This window comes from Protopterus annectens, chromosome 2.part0, assembly GCF_019279795.1.
Source record: "Protopterus annectens isolate FY-2018-M chromosome 2.part0, PAN1.0, whole genome shotgun sequence".
NCBI lineage: Eukaryota > Metazoa > Chordata > Ceratodontiformes > Protopteridae > Protopterus > Protopterus annectens.
The window spans coordinates 1,188,299,543-1,188,320,319 of record NC_056728.1 but is presented as its reverse complement, the minus strand read 5'-3'; positions in this window follow the sequence as shown (position 1 = coordinate 1,188,320,319).

Genomic DNA, 20,777 nt, shown 5'->3' with positions numbered 1-20,777 from the left:
TATAAGATCCAGAATATAATAAATAGTCAAAAATTAATAAGCTACAAGAAAAAGCATATGAATAACACATTTTAATAAACCTCTGATGCCTCAAAACAAGCCTTCAGAGAAACATAAAATTGCCTCTACCTTTATACACATAAAAGCAAGCAATTAGCAGAACAATTCAATTAAACATAATGAAATAATTAATCACCTAAAAATATTACAAATTGTTCACAGTGTAAAGACCCTTAGGTCTTAGAGTCCTTAAATAATAACAATTTCTTCAAGTTATTTCCCTCTCTCTCATTTAATATGCTTCCAAAACTACGGCACGCAATACTTCACAAATACCTGAACGTGATGTGTTGCAAAGGGACATTCCACCTTTTCCCTTTTATGTTCCTTTAACCTAACCTGAAAAGATCTAGTAGCTAATTACAGGGGTATTTAATACCATAAATGAACCCCTAGAAAGAACAAATAAAAAAATAATAGCAGTAAATGTAGCACCATTAATAATATCAAAAGTTCTAACTACATATTTGCATGTCCCTTTTATGTTCCTGTAACCTAACTTGAAAAGATCTAGTAGTTAATTACAAGGGCATTTAATAGCATAAATGAACCCCTAGAAAGAACAAATAAAAAAATAGTAGCAGTAAAAGTAGCACCATTAATAATATCAAAAGTTCTAACTACATATTTGTACAAAAGCCACAGGGCATAGTTCCTCTCTATTGCTATAATGTCTTATTTCAGGTCTAACAAAATGACCATGAACAGTCATGTCATCCATATTTTGTCCTTTCTTTAAATACATATTCAATGACGACCTAAGTTTATTTCTAAAAGATACTGTCATGCCTCAAAATAACCTCAATAAACCTTAATACTGCTAATAATTTTACTGCTTAATATTGTATATTCTGTTACAAAAATATATCAGAAACATCTGCCTACATAATCATATGTTTTTAACTTTAAAATTATGAGAATAAATGCCATTATTTGGCAAACTAGTAGGGTATTGATATGACTTATGCATGTTAACATAATCATATTTAAAATTTAAAATATATATGTATGTTTTTATAGTTTTATTCATAAGTTAGTACTAGGCTACCTGCTCTTTTAGGCTATTTTAAGCCTGCCACGTTCCCTTTCAAATGTGAGAATCAAACACTGTAACTTGTGTCTATCCATTATACCATCCCCTTCCTGTAAAATGTTCACGTCCACTAGATAATATTTTTATTCTAAAATAGTCTCCCTTTGGGAGAGTCTGCATCATATTTGTGTGGAAGGGTATTGACAACTGCTAGCATATAAAAAAGTAAATTGATCAAGATCACACAGCAGACAAAGGAAACCTAATGGAATCAAACCTTGTGCAACATGAATGAAAGCTCATAGCTGCAACCTCTGTGCCACATGTCATTTCTAGATAAATTATATGCAACTATTTTATTTTTAAACTGACCATACAAATTTTCCGCTGCATATGAGATCATTGCAGACAATTGCTGAACTCTTTTGTTTGCAAAAGGAGGAATACAATTAATTTTATCAATTCTAAATACATCTAATTTACAATATGCATTTAAATCAGACTCATTAGAAACATGAGTAAAATTATCATTCATAATGTTGTCAGATAAAGAAATATCCCCTAGTTTTAAAACCCATTTCACTCTAATTTGTAATAGGTGGGAAGTGTCACTTGAAATGCAGTTTTCTTACAAACATAAAACAAAGAAAAAAACATCTTATGTAACTAGAGAAGAACTGTAGTAATACATTTCAAACTCCATTTTAAAACTTTGAGGTCCAGGTCTGTGAGTTGAACATTAGCTAAGTTAATAACAGAAAAATCCAGGTTGTTTCAATCACAAATAGTTTTCAGTGGATTATTATCATAAACTAAAGGCAAAAAAAAAAAAAATACTACAGCCATCCACAGTCCCAAAACTGCCCTTATCATTTGTATGTTTTGTTCTGATCAGTGTTTTGCAGTTGTCTCTGGTATTGCATATAGTGGGCATCCTCACTGTTTCCAGTGCCACTTCATTCTCTTTTTCTGTCTCACTAGTCCTTATTATGACAAAAACATACTTTTTCTCATTCTTCTCCGTCTTGAGGTTCAGTCAAGGGCAGAAAATGAATCGTGTATTGTATTCAGTTAAAAAACTTCTGTGCCATACGCAGCAGAGCTATCACTCTCCTTTCTCTGCTGATATGCACCTGGAGTATACAAAGACATGGACCACCAGTCATCATTTTACGATTGGTTGCCCTTTGTTTTTTTCCTTTGAAATACCCAGTCTCAGTAATAGTCCTGTATATCTCTCTATAATTTATTAAATCAAGTTCAAGGTGCTTTCGTTTTGATTAGTATCCATAATAATTGTCTAATTTGTTCACCCCAACTTTAACTCACATTTTCTGATCAATATCACAAATCTCTTTAGTCAGTTGTTTCTGTCAAGGCATCAACCCATTCGTTGGCAGATCTATGCCCTGCCACTAACCAGTGCTTCTTAAAGATTTTGCAATCCCCTTGCTTACATGAAAGAGTGCTATATGACTTTTAAATGCTCATAAACCTCTTAGTTTAGTATCAAGGAGGCAATATTTTTTACAAAGTTAATAAATCAAAATGTACATTTGTCTCATGATTCATAAGCATTTCCAGCTTATCTCTTATATCCTTGGTATCAGAAGCAGCAAAATGTATTACTTTTTATAAATGAAGAAAACAATATTATCATTCCTTTCTTCTGTTTCAGTCATAAAACACTTCCTAAAGTCCATAGAATCATCCTTCATATGAACTGGATGACCAGGATTAGGGTTAGGGTTGCCCTCCAAGGAAACAAAATCATTCATTGCACATTGAGACATAACAACCCTCATTCCTAAGTACTCTGTAGAAATTACTAAATGATCTGATGCCATAAACAAAAAACAAATGGATATAATATAATATAATATAATATAATATAATATAATATAATATAATATAATATAATATAATATACTATAATAAAATATGATAATAACCAGAGAGAATCTGCTGTTGATAAATGCTCCAAAGGTATACAGGGTGCTGGTGCAAAGGTGTAAGTTGCAAACTGAACTCATTGTTTGGCATCCTATTACTATAGTACCCTGTCAATAATAACTGAGCTGCTAATTCCTTAAATGATAGCCCATAAGCACACAGATCCTTTGGCTGTATTCCCAGTGCAACCATATTGCCAATAACACATGACAATCTATTCAATGCACCATTTGAGGCCTCTGAATTGTTTTGTAGTGGCTTACTAAATACCCTAAGGAAGATACCGGGCAGCCTTAAAAGATTTGAGTACAAAAAGTGAATTAGTAGAAGATCCTTAAGATGAAACCTTTAAAGTCCCAAGGATTGATATGTTCCCTAGCGAGCCATATAAAATATTTTCCACCCATCTGGTGAGCCATATAATATAATCTTCCTCTGGCAGACATTGTTTTATTTGGGCAACAATGTAAAGACAGAGTACAGTACAGTATATGTCCCACGTCATGAAAGCTAGCATTTCCACCAACTTTAGATGCAGAGAAAGTTCCTATTTTTGTAAGCAGCTACCTCCTATTGCATTATTGCTGCTAAAGAATAAAAGTTAGTTATTGCAATATAAATTTGGAATATACTTAAAGTCACACAATATATTCAGATCTACATGGAAAGTGGTGATAAGAGGACTAATTTATATTTTAATAAAGTGTAGGCCTTTGATTTGTTAGGGTGGACCTGCTTGTTTTGTAAGCTTAAACAACTCAGTCTTCTTGAATATTTGTATGGGGTATTCCAATCTAACCATTATCCTGTCTTTTTTTATTTTTTCCATCTAAAAATTGCTTGAAATAAACAGAAAATGAGACAAGGCTGCCTGTTATCTTCTCCTCTTTCTGCTGATACTACACTTGGACTTATTGGCTGAGGTGTTAAAAAGGGTAGTCTCTAAGGCAGTCAAATAGAAGAAAAAAAATTCTCCCTGTCTGCTGAGCTGCTCTGTTTTATCGGTGGCTTGGTTATTATGTTGAAATACCACCAGTGCTCTCTGTCAGCCTACTATATTCTGTCATCTTGATGCCATAGCATGCTGTTTTAGATTAATGCATCTAAAGCTTCCATTTTAATGTATAAAATCATTTTCTGTTCCAAGCCATTTACCCATTGCACTATGGATTTAAAACATTCTGTTGATGTGATTCAGCAAACTTTTCACGCAAGCCAGAATGAGCCTGAAAGGGGACAATACTGCTCACTGCACAATCTCTGGAAACAAATATATATATAAATAAATAAATTAATAAATAAATAAATTAGCCAACTCATAGCCTGAGACCTCCCTTATGGAAGTGCAGATTTTATTTGTTTGCATCTCAAGCTTATTCATATTTTGCATCGATTGCTATTTGCCATTTCAAGCGAGCAGGACAGTCAGTAGAATATAAGAATCCTTATCTATATTTGCCTTTTTTTAAAACAAGGGGGTAGTTTAGGTCTGCGCAGTAACTGTTCTTTAAAAGCATGTAGCAGTCCCCCTCCCATCCTGCCTCTCTATTATCAGGCTATCAGGTGAGTAGCTGTACAGTAGTGGATATCACGGATAAGGGAACATATTGAGTATCTGACATCACAGTTGCAAGGACATATACTTTTGCTTGATGAAACATAGCACTGCTGTTTGTGAAATGCATGGGTATTGATATCTGTTGCAGTGTATATACCATCTACTCATCCAAGTATATGCATACTATTTATTTGGTGCTATCAGGTACGCTTACTTCTTCTTCTTTTAAGTTACTGTAACAGAGAGAGACTGCATGTGTTTGTGTGTGTGTGTGTGTGTGTGTGTGTGTGTGTGTGTGTGTGTGTGTGTGTGTGTGTGTGTGTGTGCACATGAATGTGTGTTTTAATTGATATCATTGGCAGCAACAACCTTTTTTCTATAAGTGTTAGGAATTTTTTTCTTAAGAGATGGTATCATAATGGTTAGCAACATTCATGATGATTTTTTCAATGGATTAGCTAAGTACAGTGGTTTGCAGACTAAATGTTTCATTAGCTGTAATGATTATTATCAGAAATCCCTGCATTAAGATAGCAAGGTGCTTTGGACAACATTACTATTGTCCTGTGCTTTTCCCTCTACTCACTACTTTCCTACTTAAGCTGCAGATAGGACCATTACTGCATATTGTGTGCATTTCCAGACTTTATTCCTTGTTGAGGTATCACTTCTTTGAAGCAGACAAACCTTTATGGCAAGTACCCTTGATGTAAACAAAGGGCATCCTTTAACATTGGTTGGATTTGCCTAGTGACCCATTCCATTGAGTCACTGGATTATGCTACACCAGACAAACTCAGGAGAGGAGAGGAGAGGAGAGGAGAAGAGAGGAGAGGAGGAAGACAGCTTATACAGTGACATTAAGTGAACTCCTTCCATAGCTTCCAAGAATGGCTTAATGGAGTCTTTACAGGACTGTCATTCTGTTTTATACTAATATTATATACTCTTCAGTTATTGCATAGTTGAGGGGTATTGAAAAACATATCATGCATGACTATTTTTTTAAGAACGTGGACATGTTTTAAGAAGGGGAGACTATTGTGTGAATTTATTCTTGTTTATGGAAGTCTCAAGTTCTTTTCTTTTACTGCACTTTGTTAGGTATTCCATAGTTACTATGACAAAGCTTGATTATGATCATTACTGCAATTGGTTAGATATAAAGCTAGCTTCAAAATGAGGATCTATGCACTGTGTTGCTAATGATGACATATGACTGTGGCCACTATAGTTTTTGACATCATGATTCAATATAAGACAGTGATGCGTTGTTTCATTGTTATAACTCTTTCATTCATTTTCTGTTCCACAGGACCAAACTGTTGGCTCCTCTATTTTTATTAAAGTAGCCCATTTGTTCCAGAGTTTGGGTTAGTGTTAAGCATTCCCAGACTAGATGAGAGTCCTATGACCCATTCCTTTCTGTCTGTGTGGTGTTATTAGTCTCTTCACCCCCCCCACCCCGCCCCACATGGAGATAGTTGGATGGCAAGAAACAAGTCATCTTAGTTCTTTGTGGAGGCCTAAATCCCCCACTGGAGCATCCCCACTCACTTGTATCAGTTCATTTAGCTCTGCTTCAGTGATGCCAGCTGCAATGAGCATATCTCTGCATGCCAACTTAAGTAATATGCAGACATGCAGGCAGTACCTGCTCATACACTTAGGCTCTACAGATGGAACTCCAAGCTAATGTTTCTGCTAGGTTTCAACCATATCAAGAGGCATGAACTTCCACTGAAACATTAAGTAGAACCTGCTGGTTAGATTGATATATATCCCACAAAATCTTTCTTTCATGAGAAAGACTTCCTTTGGATGCAAAGCAAAGCAGTGGGAAAGACTTCCTTTGGATGTAAATCAAAGCAGATGCTAGATTTTCTTTAAGCATTACCTGGATTTATACATGGGCAATCATAAATAAACATTGGTTTTGGCCCCTCAAAATCCCACTGAAAGGGATCAAGACTGGATATAAGTTAGTCATGTCATTAGGTACCTATGGTTTGGGGTGTTGTAGATATACTGCTAATGGTCCTCTAGATCAATAGCCTAGTATTGATCAATGAACCAGTGAAGCTATAAGCCAGGGCCACCTCCCTCCCACAGGATGGGTAAGCCCTTCCCATCCTCCTGTAGGTACCCATAACTCTACTCAAATTCAGTTGCCCTACATCGTGGTCAGGGCTTATCCCTAGACATCAAATGGCTGGTATAACAATTTGCTACTGTGGTTTTGTAAAATGCTATAATCAATAAATATTATTTGCAACAAAAAGTAAAGTCTAAGATGAGTACCGGTTAAAGATAATGGGCAGATAAGGGCACTCAAAAGATATTAACTACAGAAACAGACAAGACAAGATGCAAAATGTGTCTTATTTTGTATCATAAATAGGAAATGCAATGCAATGTCATTTCCTCAATAACTGAAATAATGCTTTGCCTGATACAACACCACTTTTAAAACTGCTCTGACTACAAATTCCACAGCTATACACTCACACATTTCTAAACTGGCTTACCAGCAATGAAGTCTTTTTTATGTACTAAATTTCTTCATTCAGCATAGCTGCTGAAGACTTACTAAAACATAACATTTAAAGAAACTGTGGCATTTATTATGCCTGTGACCTTTTCACTGAATTGTAATTTAATTCTTAGTGTCTGCACTCGGGCATCTGCACAAGCACACACATTCATATACACCAAAGAAATAAATGTGACATTTTATTACTGTGTCTTTTTTATTTTCATAATCAAGCTACAGCCAAGCATGGAAGAAATCTTCTTATTACTGTGAATGAATATATTCCTCTAAGCTAGAAGCAAAATGGTAATGGAGCTACATGTTCTGTGGAAAAGTAATATAAATGAGGGATTTGACTTTACAGTAAAGAAGTCTGTGTGCTTGTGTTTGATACTATTACAGGAAATCACTTAATTCATAATATCATTAAGGAAGCTATTTTATTTACTAAAATTATAATTTTTACTCTGTTGCTCTTACTTTCTCCTTTCCCGAATTCACTAAGCATCACTCCAACTAATGCAGTAGTCTAAAGAATTATAAAAGCTTACTCCTCAAAAATGTTGCACACTTTTCCGACCTTGAATGAACTTCTTGCATACATGCAAAAATATGACATTCAGAATAATGACAGTTATGAGTACATGTAACTCCTGAGGAAGCTGGACAAAAAGAAGAGAATCCACCGTTGTTTACATTGCTGTAACAATTTGAATACTAGACTCCAGTCTGATGTGACAAATGAAGCAATGTCTTGTTTAACAGATATACTAGGCTGGAATCCACAGAAATGTGTCACATTCTAAGTCACTGAAAAATAAAATAAATGTTAGGAAACGTGTGTATCTCAGATATCAAAGTAAGCAAATGAAGAGAATGCCTTAATGCCTTGGTTTCAACATATGTATAAACAGCTTCTGTGTAATGCAAAGCAAGATTTATCTACCTGCATAATGACTATCAATAAATGCTGACACAATGTAGTAAATGAACTGGAGGCAGCTAGTAATTGTTTGCAACAGGCATGGATAAATAAAACCGCTAACAGCTATGATGCAGATCTTTGCAGTTTCAAGCATAATGTGCCAAAACCTAAGCGTGTGCTATACAAGGTACAATCACAGCGAAGGTGAGTATCTTACCTGAACTGTGCATAGCGGATTGAAACATATTCTAACGGAGATGAGCAATGTACACAAATGGAAGGTAAGACCATAACCCATAACACCATAACACCTTCATGACACTCCTGCTTTGAGCAACTTGGATTCTGCATATAAACATGAGAACAAGTGATACACAATTAAAGAAAAGGGACATAGCACACCACTCTAAATGTCAGGCAAAGAACAACAGACAAATCCAATGAAAGTGGTACTGGTATAAGCAAAGCATACTGTTCAAATAGATATACAAGCATTGTATTCAGATGTAAATGCTTGAAAGACCAAGAGGTCCAATATGGTGTTATTGATCTATAAAATTGCTACGTCATGGCCTGGCTCTGGCCATCAGTGTCATTGTTACTCAATTTTGTGCTCTGCTTTTCCCTGTTTGAGGTCCAGCATACAACTCCAACAGAATCAACTGTGCCCTAAACTATCTGTCCATACTTTTTTCTTATACCACTGAACTTGTACCTGTGGGAGCTGAAGGGTAACCCAATGAGCTGGGTTTGTGAAAGAAGGTGATTGACGCAAACCTGTGGAAGTGGAAAGAAGTGGTATAACAGGAGAGCTAAAGTGTAGATGGTTCAGCTGGTGCTGACACTCTTGAAAGTGCAATGGTACATTACAAGCTTCTAGGATCCTTGGTGAGAAAAGGGAACTGTTGTACCTTCTGTAGATGGAGCAACCAATGGCCAATCCTGCGACTGAAATCTTAGGAGGCCCTGATATCTGTGTGCCCATTGGTGGTGACCAGGAACCACTTGTCATCTCAGCGTAAAATGATGTTAGAGGTTTTGGAAATGTCTTAACATCATTATACTAATCAGACCCACAAATAAGGACCTTGATGGACCTGCCACATACATTAGTGAGATTCAACTGATAAAGACTCAGATCTGAAGGTACACAGCTGTAAAGCAGCAGGAGAGGATCTAGATTGAGTGAATATGGAAACTTAGGAGGAAGTCAAAGGATGCATGACTGTCATATAGGAGAGTCAAATTAAGTAATTTCTGTCATTTTTGCCCTGTCTCATGAATTACAGACATTGAAAATGAAGTCATTACTACTGCCTCAGGTTTCTTTTCATTAGACTGTTTTGAAGATCTTCAGCATTTTTACTGTAATGATTATTTTACCAATGTTGCAGTCATCAGCATATTTGAATATGCAAAGTTCCTTTCCCAGTTTTTTATTTGATTCTATTAGTTCAAAAAGATAACACTTCAGCACATACCCCCTCTAGGAAGTAATCATAGCTTCATAGCTAAGTACTTGGCTAACTACTTTTGTGGGCTATTTTAAGCTTAGCCAGTTTCCCTCAAAGGTGAGAATCAAACCTTTCATCTTGTGTGTGTGAGGTGGACACTTTAACCATTATGCCAACCACCAACAATTCCCATTAAGAAAGATCAGCATCTCCGACTTATATTTTGTTACTCAACCTCTGTTTCACCCATCAAATTACATATGGAGTGATATTAATTTCAACAAATTTGTGAGTGGATATGGAATAGAATGGAACCCACATTCCCACATAGAAGACACATAAAATCCAGAGGGAGTGGTTTGGATATTAATGTAGAGGTCCTGCATTAGTACTATGGACAATACGCTGTTGGTCATGTATAAATGCTAGCCACATCTAGCAGTATGACCAGCTCACTGCTATCAGGTGATGAAGTAGCTAATGTTCTTCATCAACAAACTACTGTGACAGGGAAATGTAGGGTGTATTGCCCACCTGACTGTATTTATTTGTGGAGAAAATTATTGAAGCTCTGTGAATTCAGTATGGCAGGGATGGCCTGGTATATACTGATCATGGTACAATACATATAAATGCTTTGTGATGTCACAGAAAAAAGGACAGCATGTGCAAGCTCACAGTAGTCGTATATGCTTTCTGTACTGCAGTCCTGTTGATTACCTGTATAAGGTTGTTGTCCCATGAACAAAGAACAATAACCGATGCCATGTACATGTGTACAAGACTATTGTATGTTGTGTTAAGCAGTGTTTATGCTTACAAGTAAAATTTCTTTTTTATATTCCATTTAGACTCTCACACTTATTACCCAGCTTCACATTTATAACAGTCCGCAGACAGCTTACTGATGATAAAGACAAACCAGGAGTAATAATTTAAGTTCCCCCATGTCCTTTGAACTGTGTGGAAGTGTAGGCATAATGGTTAAGGCCTAAACTTCGCGGACACAAGGTACAGCATTTGATTCCAACCTCAGGTTCTTGGCAAGGCTTGTAATAGTCTGCAGTCTGATTGCTCATTATTATCGGTCAGGTAGTGCAGGGTGAGCTGTGGTGCAGGGTGTGATTTCCTTAGCCCTTATTTGCCTACTATGTAATCTTTAGCAAGTCACTTTACCAGACATTGCTCCCATGTCACCCCTGAAAAGGGATTGGATGTCCAGTGGGCCTAACTGGTTAACAAAGTATTATTATTATTATTTTTATTAGTAGTAGTAGTAGTAGTAGTATTAGTATTATTACTATTATTATCATTTGTACCCCATTAATTATCTATGCAGTAGGGGGTCATTGGCCATGGAGAATGAAGGCTATCCTTTCTAAAGGTAATGAACCTGCAGATCATCCTGCCCACTTACAGATGTACACTTCTTGGTCTCTGGACTACACCAGAGATAGCTGATGAAATGCTCACCTCAAACATATATCTCTTACCCTTCTGCCAGGACAGGTTACTGAGCAAACCATGATTCTTTCTCTCTCCCTCTCTTTCCCTCTGGCTAACTTTTCCATCACTCATTAAAACAAGTAGCTCTAGCTTACATGTTGACAATAGTTATTATAATAATATTATTATTATATATAATAAAGAAGAAGTAACATATCTGGATACGGAAAAAAAATAATCACTTGTTTATTTACACCACCAAAATCAATAGCAGTCAGTGTTTCTGTACTTATGTAACTTTAAAGGAATTCATGAGACTGTGCTACACACCCATTGCTTACAATTTAAGACATTCCCTTGTCACAGGATCAACATCCCTTGACAGAAATTACATTCAGCATAAATATTTAAAATGTATAATTACATTTCTTATAAAATTATGTTAACGTATTATAAATAAAGCAGTTTTTATTACATTGTAAATATTTTTCTTTAATCCTCCTACCTACCATTTTTATTTCTTTGTTTCCAAAAATCCTTCTCTATCACCTCCCCTTGTATTTTCTATTATACAATATAATACTTAAAATAAAATATTTTAAAAACCTACTGACCTTTTATAATACTATTTTCAAATGATCACAAGGAATGCTATTACAACAAACTAATATGTGTCCATACCCCACATATCTGAATTTTTATTTTTATAACTTACATATCTTCATATTTTGGAATTAATAGCATATCTGATTATTTCCAGACACATACAATAATTGTATCATAACTTGTAGAAAAGGAGAAAAAAATCAACTCAGTGGTCACAGTCATTAACTTACTAAATTCACATTAGTCCTGTTCATTACATGCCCAAATAAAAAAAAAAAACTCATAAAATAATTTTTTAAAATATGACACTTTAGTTTTTTTTTTACTTTATTAAATAATTTTGTTCGCAAAATAAAAAACAACTAAATTGACATAATAAGAAGCCATTACAGTGCCCGAAACGATGCCCTTAACTCGCTGAACATATTTAACTTTAAGCATAAAAATATTTCTTATTTTCTTGTGTGTGTGTGTGTGTGTGTGTGTGTGTGTGTGTGTGTGTGTGTATGTATGTGTATATATATATATATATATATATATATATATATATATATATATATATATATGGGTTCATGTCATTTGATCGACAGTTCATTTGATCGACAGTTCATTTGGTCGACAGTTCATTTGATCGACAAGCATTTTAGCCACACCCCCCAATGTGGGGGGCTGTGCCCTCCACACCCCCCCAACTATATATATCAACTCCAGGGTCGCACAACATTGGGGAAGGGGGCAAATGCTTGTCGATCAAATGAACTGTCGACCAAATGAACTGTCGATCAAATGAACTGTCGATCAAATGACATGAACCCATATATATATATATATATATATATATATATATATATGTATATGTATATGTCATACGATAAATACAGACAGGTAGCATACCACCCACACATGGCTATGACATGGCAGTTTGTAAGAGCAGTCAGACATGCCAGAGACAAGCATTGGAATGTGCTTGGTAGTCATCAAGGACTCCATGATCTGAAAGACTTCTGTATATGGAAGAGTATATTCAGTATCACATAGTAAAATAAGACAAGAACTAATATGAAATGTATGACCAGAGCTGCATATATTCAGACATTTGTAATTCAAAACTTGTGTGCCATGAGATATGACATGTTAGGTCTACTATCCTTAAGCATCTCTGCAAGCCAGAAATACAACAGCACAGTAGTGTTGTGTACAGTACCTTTGTATACAAGCCTGTACGGTACCTTTGTATGCATGTGTATACAGTACCTTTGTATACATGTGTGCACGGTACCTTTGAATACATGTTTGTACAGTACCTTTGTATACGTGTGTACGGTCCCTTTATATACATGTGTGCACAGTACCTTTGTATACATGTGTGCTGTCCAGTGATAAAAAAATCACACATGGCTTTTCTTGTGATTGGACATGATCTGGTAAATCATTGCATTTTTCTTCTATCCAGACTGACTTGTCATGTGGAAAGAGTATCCTAGGCTGGATATCTAGAAGTAATATGATCTCATAATACTGTCGATATAATAGTGTGGGTACTTTGCTGCAGATCACAGGCTCATAGGTTTATAGGTTCATAGGTTCATACTAGGCTATCTGCCCTAGGGCATTTATAAGCCTAGCCAGAATGCGTTTGGCTTTCGCCACCCATTTTAAATTTATTTTGCTATGCCCTTTTTCGAGGTGTTGTGTTAATTATGTTAATGTGTATGAAACCAGTCCTGTTTTTTTACATATGGCACATAGTAGATATATACAGTAGTATATGGACCAATAACTGCTTGAAGTACAAGCTAATTTTAAAAGGGACAGAGGAATCAGTGTTCAGTTTGCCAACATCTGGTAGATAATGGAGAAAGCAGGGGAGCATCAGAAGTAAATTTATTCTGCTTTATTGATTACTCTAATGTCTTTAACTGTGTGGACCATGACAAACTTAGCAAGTGATTAAAGGAATGTGGATATGATATCACATTATTTACCTTTGGCGGAATCTTTATGCTGAACAAGGTGCAACAGTTATAACCAAATCTGGAATAACTGACAGGTTTAAGATCAGGAAAGGACTAAGACAAGGCAGTATAGTTTCACTCTATTTATTCAGTTTATATGCTGAATATGTCACGCAAATGGCAAAATGCTACATTAGGGGAATCAGATGATAGAATCTGAATTCCTGTAGAAATATTAAAAACATCTAATATGTAGATGATACCACTCTGATGGTTAAAATAAAAAACAGCTAAGTAGCCTGTTGATGAAGATGAAAACAAAATGTGCAAACTATAGTTTGTTCTACAACATGAAAAAGAAAAGAAATCAAACAACAATACAAAACTAAAACAATACCCAGGATTCAAGAAGCTCAGCACAAGAACAGTTTTAGCCTTGCGATGAGCGTCCTCACTACAGATGGTGCAGCAGCTCCATATTAATATGTATGAGGGCGCACCACCGCACCCTCGACGTGCACAGGAAACATGTGCGAGTGCACAGGGTGTGTACAAGTGCCCTATGGAGGGGTAAACATGCCCCGACAGTTGCAAAACCTACTATGCCTACTAGTAGAGCCCGCTTCTAATAGTAAGTCAGTAATTCAGTGTCGGTGGATACCGAAATGTATGCTAAGCATACAAGAGTGTCCACAAACAGTGAAATAAAATCGAAGTAGTAAACACACAAGCACATAGTAGAATGTTGAGCCCTGCCCCTAGAACTTAAACAATTAGATTCCCCATGTCACTATTATGCATTTGAATTGCTGCAATATCGAAGGTTTAAGCAAAGCACAGTGTGTTTGCATGTCGCTGCCCTCCACCGAGCGTAACTTACACATCGAATTCATTCAAATAGAGAAAAACATGTAGAATCAACGTAAATGTCAATAGGGTAGTGTTTAGAGCATCCGCCTAACGAACAGGCATTCATGGTTCAAGCCCAACAATAATACATATAATTTTCCACGTGGAATGAATGTCGTTTTGCTGTAAAACCAACATAAGAGTATCGCGTGAGATATTTAAATTAAATATTCAAGCAAAGTGGCACTGCCATAATGAATAAGACACTGGTAAGAAAGTCTAAGCACAAATAAGCAGCAGTAAACACATATAAGTACCAGTAAGTAAGACTGAGTGCGGTTGCACAGGTCTAAGCAGTGCCCAGCATAGGAAATGTATATAAGTATGTACAGATATATAATATATATATATATATATATATATATATATATATATATATATATGGTTTCCTATGAAACCGTCGAAGTAACATTACATCGACTATCGGAACATCGAGACTACTACATGGAAAGCTGAAATCTGCGAAAACGAAAACTGTCGAGTTAGAGAACATCGAATTTACGGAACATGTATTACCATGACACATAAATAGGCGTGTTTCCTTTTCAGTTTCGATATGTTGGAACACGACTGTTTTCGTTTTCGCTGATTCCAGCTTTCGATGTAGTAGTCTCGATGTTCTGAGAGTCGATGTAATGTTACTTCGACGGTTTCATAGGAAACCATATATATATATATATATATATATATATATATATATATATATATATATATATATATACACACACACACACACACACACACACACACACACACACACACACACACACACACACACACACACACACACATATATATATATATATATATATATATATATATGAAGAAAGAACGACGTAACAATAAAGCATACAAAAGGAATGAGAAGGAAATCAACAGCAACCACAGTATTAAATAGCGCTGTCAGCGTATGTCATATCCAGCTGGGCAGGAGTGAGCAAAGCACTGCTACTCACACCACAGGCAGGATATTACCAGTGGGAGTGATACTGTTGATCTGCTAAGTCTACTTTACACACAGAGGATAGTCCCTGGTGGGACTACCCAAAAATTGATAAGCTATTTGGCCATCCAACCATTACACAAGCAAGGGCAGGTATGTTCAAGGACTAAATGGTGGGACAGCCTAAGAATACATTGGTTGGAACAACACGCGTGTAGGGCTCCTAATGCTCGGGAGAGGGAAATGTGTGGAGGTGTGTCATGGCTGTGATAACAACTGGACAATGGATGGTATGCGTGTATGTTGAACTCGGGTGGGGTGGAGGAACTATGGATATGAAATTATGGAGCCAGGCGTGCCAGGGTTGGATGGGCTGGTTCTAATTGGACTGCCCCATGGTGGTCAATGAGTTCATTCTAAGTATATATGCATACACACATGCAGACATCAATATGTAGAAGTACATTCTCTGTAGCACATTCATTCCATTTGAAGACATAAATAACATGAACGTGCCCTTACAAACCTCGACAGTAGATAGAATAATAGGTTGTGCATAAGAGGGAAGGGACGAAACTGCTAAAACGCAGAAGTGTGTACAATGTCCGAAGTCAGTGCTGTGCTGAAAAAAATCAAATGTTAGGACTTTCCCACACGTAGAATCATTCCTGTAATCTGCCTGCTACGGCAACGCCAGTTACTAAACCGGTCTATTTGTAAAAGAAATATGCCAAACACGTACATAATTAGGCTCTAATGTGTAACATGTGCATTACCACATAGTCATACTTATTAATTTATTGTAGTGTCATGTTATCGGGAGTAAGGATGTAATGAAGTATAGAGTCTAATTTTGACATAAACACATGAGTGTCCCATGTGGGACAACCCACAATTTGTGAATAGTGTCCTTTTGGTCACTCATGTCACCATTGTCTGTGGACTAAAAGTTTGGGAGTGAGTCAACTGATGGGATGGGTCTATAGGAGTAGGGAGTGGCCAATGTGTAGTGGTGTGGACACCGCAAATCCAACTGGAGAATGGATGACTGCAGTGTTAGGGAGGCTTTGGTGTGTGTGTTTGGGGAACCAGGGGCCATGGGTATATGGGTATATATGCAAATTAAGCAGCACAGCAATAGTGTATTGGTTAGAGCAACCGCCTAATGAACAGACATTACCATACCGAATCCCACTGCATCACATACCATTTACCATCAGTAATCTGTACTTGAACATATTGCAACATCTGCCCTCTGTATAACCTGCAAAATAACGATTAAAAGTTAACTGGAGCGAAGTGCCAATGTCATAATGAATAAGGCACTAGTAAGCAGGTTTAAGCATATATAAACACCAGTATGTGTGTGTAAGTGCGTTTGCACAGGGTATGCATTGCTTTGCAGACATGCACACACACACACACATATATATATATATATATATATCTATATATATATATATATATATATATATATATATATATATATATAGATAGATATATATATGTATATATATATATATATATATATATGTATATATATATATATATATATATATATATATATATATATATATATATATATATATATATATATATATGTGTGTGTGTGTGTGTGTGTGTGTGTGTGTGTGTGTAGATATACACAGATATACAGCTATGATAGGAAACAGCACACAAGAATGACATATGTTCACAGGCTATGCCAATGGAAGTGAGGGGCCCAAGCAAGAAACATGAAACACATAGCATGACCTTCCACCGCCCCCCCCAGCCAGACACGGGAAATATACACACAAACCCACAATGTAAATAGTCCACTGCTCCCCAGACCACAGACAGGTATAAAAGAAGGTGATACACCAACCATTGTGGCTGGGGTGTATACATACCTAGAATACAAGGGTTGGAAAGCCTGATGACCGATGGGTTGAGAGAATTGTATGACATGGGTCCCGTGAAGTGGAGAGTGGGCAGTGTGTATTGGTGTGTTCAGAACCGACCAGGACCCTGAGTAAGGATGGGTGCATTAGAGGAGGTGCGGGTGGGGGAACTATGGTTAGCTACTTATGGGTCTAGGTGCATAGGTGTTGGCTCATATGGGCCTATATGGACAGCCCCAGGGATGTAAGCAAATGTGTTCATTGGGCAGAGGCGTCACCCAATGAGCAGCCACAACCACTACGAGTCCCACTGCAGCAAACTGTAATCTATATTGCAAGGAACGGAATAACCAGATGTAGATGTATATATGTAGAGGTATGTGTGTATATATCTACCCCATAGCGACATAGAGATAAGCCTTTCCCTCTCCATAGTACAAATGTGTACATACAGAGACAGAATACATAGATATACCCACATATAGATATATACATATACAGACACCCATAGACCCATATGTTGTTGGAGATATATATATATATATATATATATATATATATATATATATATATATATATACATATATATACATATACATATATATATATATATATATATATATATATATATATATATATATATATACATTATATATATAAATATATACATGTATACATACATATACAGATATATCTGTATATAGTAATGTGTGTGTGTGTGTGTGTGTGTGTGTGTGTGTGTATATATATATATATATATATATATATATATATATATATATATATATATATATATATATACACACACATAAATGTGACTGTAAATATCCACATGTATATAGCTAGGATATGATACAGCAGTTACGAATTACATATGTTCACAGGCCATGCACATATGGTGAGAGTCTAATAAACAAATGTGTAAAATGTAGCAGCAACCCCCCCACCCCCCCAGCTAGGCCAGTGAGACATACAGACACACAATAAAAGTAAACACATCATTGCTTCCCAGACTACCGGCAGGATACTACCTGTGGGAGAGACCTGCCAGGTCTAATCTTGAAACATGGACATCGATGTCCCCTGTGAGACACCCAAAAATTAATGATCATTGGAGTCAGTCCCAGTAATGATTCATCAAACCAGGCTGTAGATGTACAATGACCAGTAGGTTGTGCAAGCCTGATAACCCATGGGTCGACACAACGTACGACATGTGTTCCGACACACAGAGAGTGGGAAGTGTGTAGTGGTGTGTTTATACCCCATCTGCACCCACAGTAAGGATGAGCGATGTAGAGAAGGGGCAGGTGGGGGAACTATGGGTATGCAATTATGGGTCTAGATGTGCAGGTGTTGGCTGGTGCAGTCATATTAGGACTGCCCCAGGGATGTAAGAAATATTCCGAAATGGGCATAGCTGATGCCTATACCACCAACCCCTAAGAGAAAATCCACCGGACAGGACATAAACCATTGGGGGAACAAATAGGGACCATACCTCTGAACTGTCCCTGATTTCCAGGGATGTCCCTGATTTCGAATCAAATTCTAACTCTGCCCCACTTAATCCATCCTAAACTAGCGACTTTTGGAGGAAAGCTGTTGAATTACACGTAATTAATAATGACAACAATTAAGAGTTATAAACATCGTTTACCTCAGAAAATGTGTATGAATTCATATGCTCTGAGTCTGTCAATGTGTCAGGTTAATAGCATTAATAATGGAAATGTGTCCCTGATGTTGTTATGACATGTTCCTGATTCAGATGGTATTTTTTCCCCAATCGTATGAAAGGTCTGAAAGGCACAGAAAGTACATATTTCACTGACAACCTTAGAAAGATGATAGAATATTAGGTATGCAGTAGCATGACTCACCTGAAGGATGTGGGTTCCAAAACCCAATTACTTGTTTGTATTGAAGACTGTCAGTTCCCATGTATTAGCCAGACAGGTGCAGATTGTAAGAGGAACACACCAATAATATGAATCAAACTCTGGACAGGCCACAGATTCCGTACAGTCGAACGCATGCTTTTGCCTAATGGGCAGCCATTCCCAATACTGCAGGCATATAATCCGATGTAATAGGCATCACAAGGTACTATCATAGTCCTCACTCTCACCCAGGGGTGTGAGTGTCAGATGCAAACACCAAATGCAGTGCATTTGCAAGTGTAGGAATAAGCTGGTTTAAGCCTGTTTGGCCACCTGTATGTGAGTATTACACTGGTGAAGCAATGTAGAGGCTAACTGAGTGTAAGAAACTGTAACTGGAGGTTAGCATTGCTTAGCTCTGCACAAACCTATGCACCCCCGCTCACAACTGCTTTAATGTGTCTTAATAACTCCGTATCCAATGGCCTTACTCTGCCCAGCAACAAAATAAATGGCCTCTGCAAGGCTCAAAACCAGGACCCAGCACACACAGCTATTGTGACATTCGATCTTATCACAAACATATCATCCAGCGCAGTCATTCAATGGGTCTATATTAGAACATTGTGGTTTCCAACCTTCGAATGTTCTAATATTGAACCCTATGCAGTGAAAGCTTAAAATATCGAAGCAACAGAAACCCAAATGTTTTCCTGGGGAAAGAATTTGGTTGTCCGTTTCTGTTGCTTTGGTATTTTCAGTGGTGTGGTGGAAAATTACGGGTCAGGTTCAGGTAAGTGTGCGATTGTGTGGATGTGAGGGTTAGGGTGGGTTAGGGCACAGTTTAGGTATGTATGCGATTGTGTGGACATGAGGGTTAGGGTGGGTTAGGTGGGTTAGGGAGTGGGTCAGGTGAGTGCACGATAGTGACGGACCTTAGGGTTAGGGTTTGGGTTAAGGTAAGTGGAGAGTTAGTGGTGTGTGTATAGTTTAGTGTAGGGCTAGGTGTAAGAATTTAGGTGTATGTGTGTGGATTGCTACTTGTTTGGTGTGCTTGTGTTGTGTGTATTTGTTTTGGAACAGCGATTTTTTCCCTAGGAAAATAATCGCAGTTCTGACAGTTCGAGATTGTAAGCTTTCACTTACATAGGGTCGATTAATCACCGTTCACTTTTTTAAGCAGTCGGTGATCTAGTACAGACCCCATTCAACAGTACAGGAAATGTATTCCATCATGTAGATGAATGTGTGTGTGTTTATGTCCAGATATAGATACATACATATATATATATATATATATATATATAGATATATCAAGAACATCCCATGTGACAACAAAGCATTACAAAGAAATGAAAAGGAAAACACCAGTGACACCTGTATTATGTAGTGGTGTTGTCTGATGTAATATCAAGACTCCCTCAGACAGACATGTGTCATTAATACATGCAAACATTTGTACATTGGCCAAATACATCACTCTGTGCATTTTATTTACATTAACACAACAGTTCCTGTCCAATCATTATGTGAGAACAGTACTCTTGCAAGGTGCTGTGTGCGACATCATCATCATTAAAAAGGTAAATGGGGTAACCATAGAGGGACCGGCAGTGTTTTGTGTATAATGGGGTCA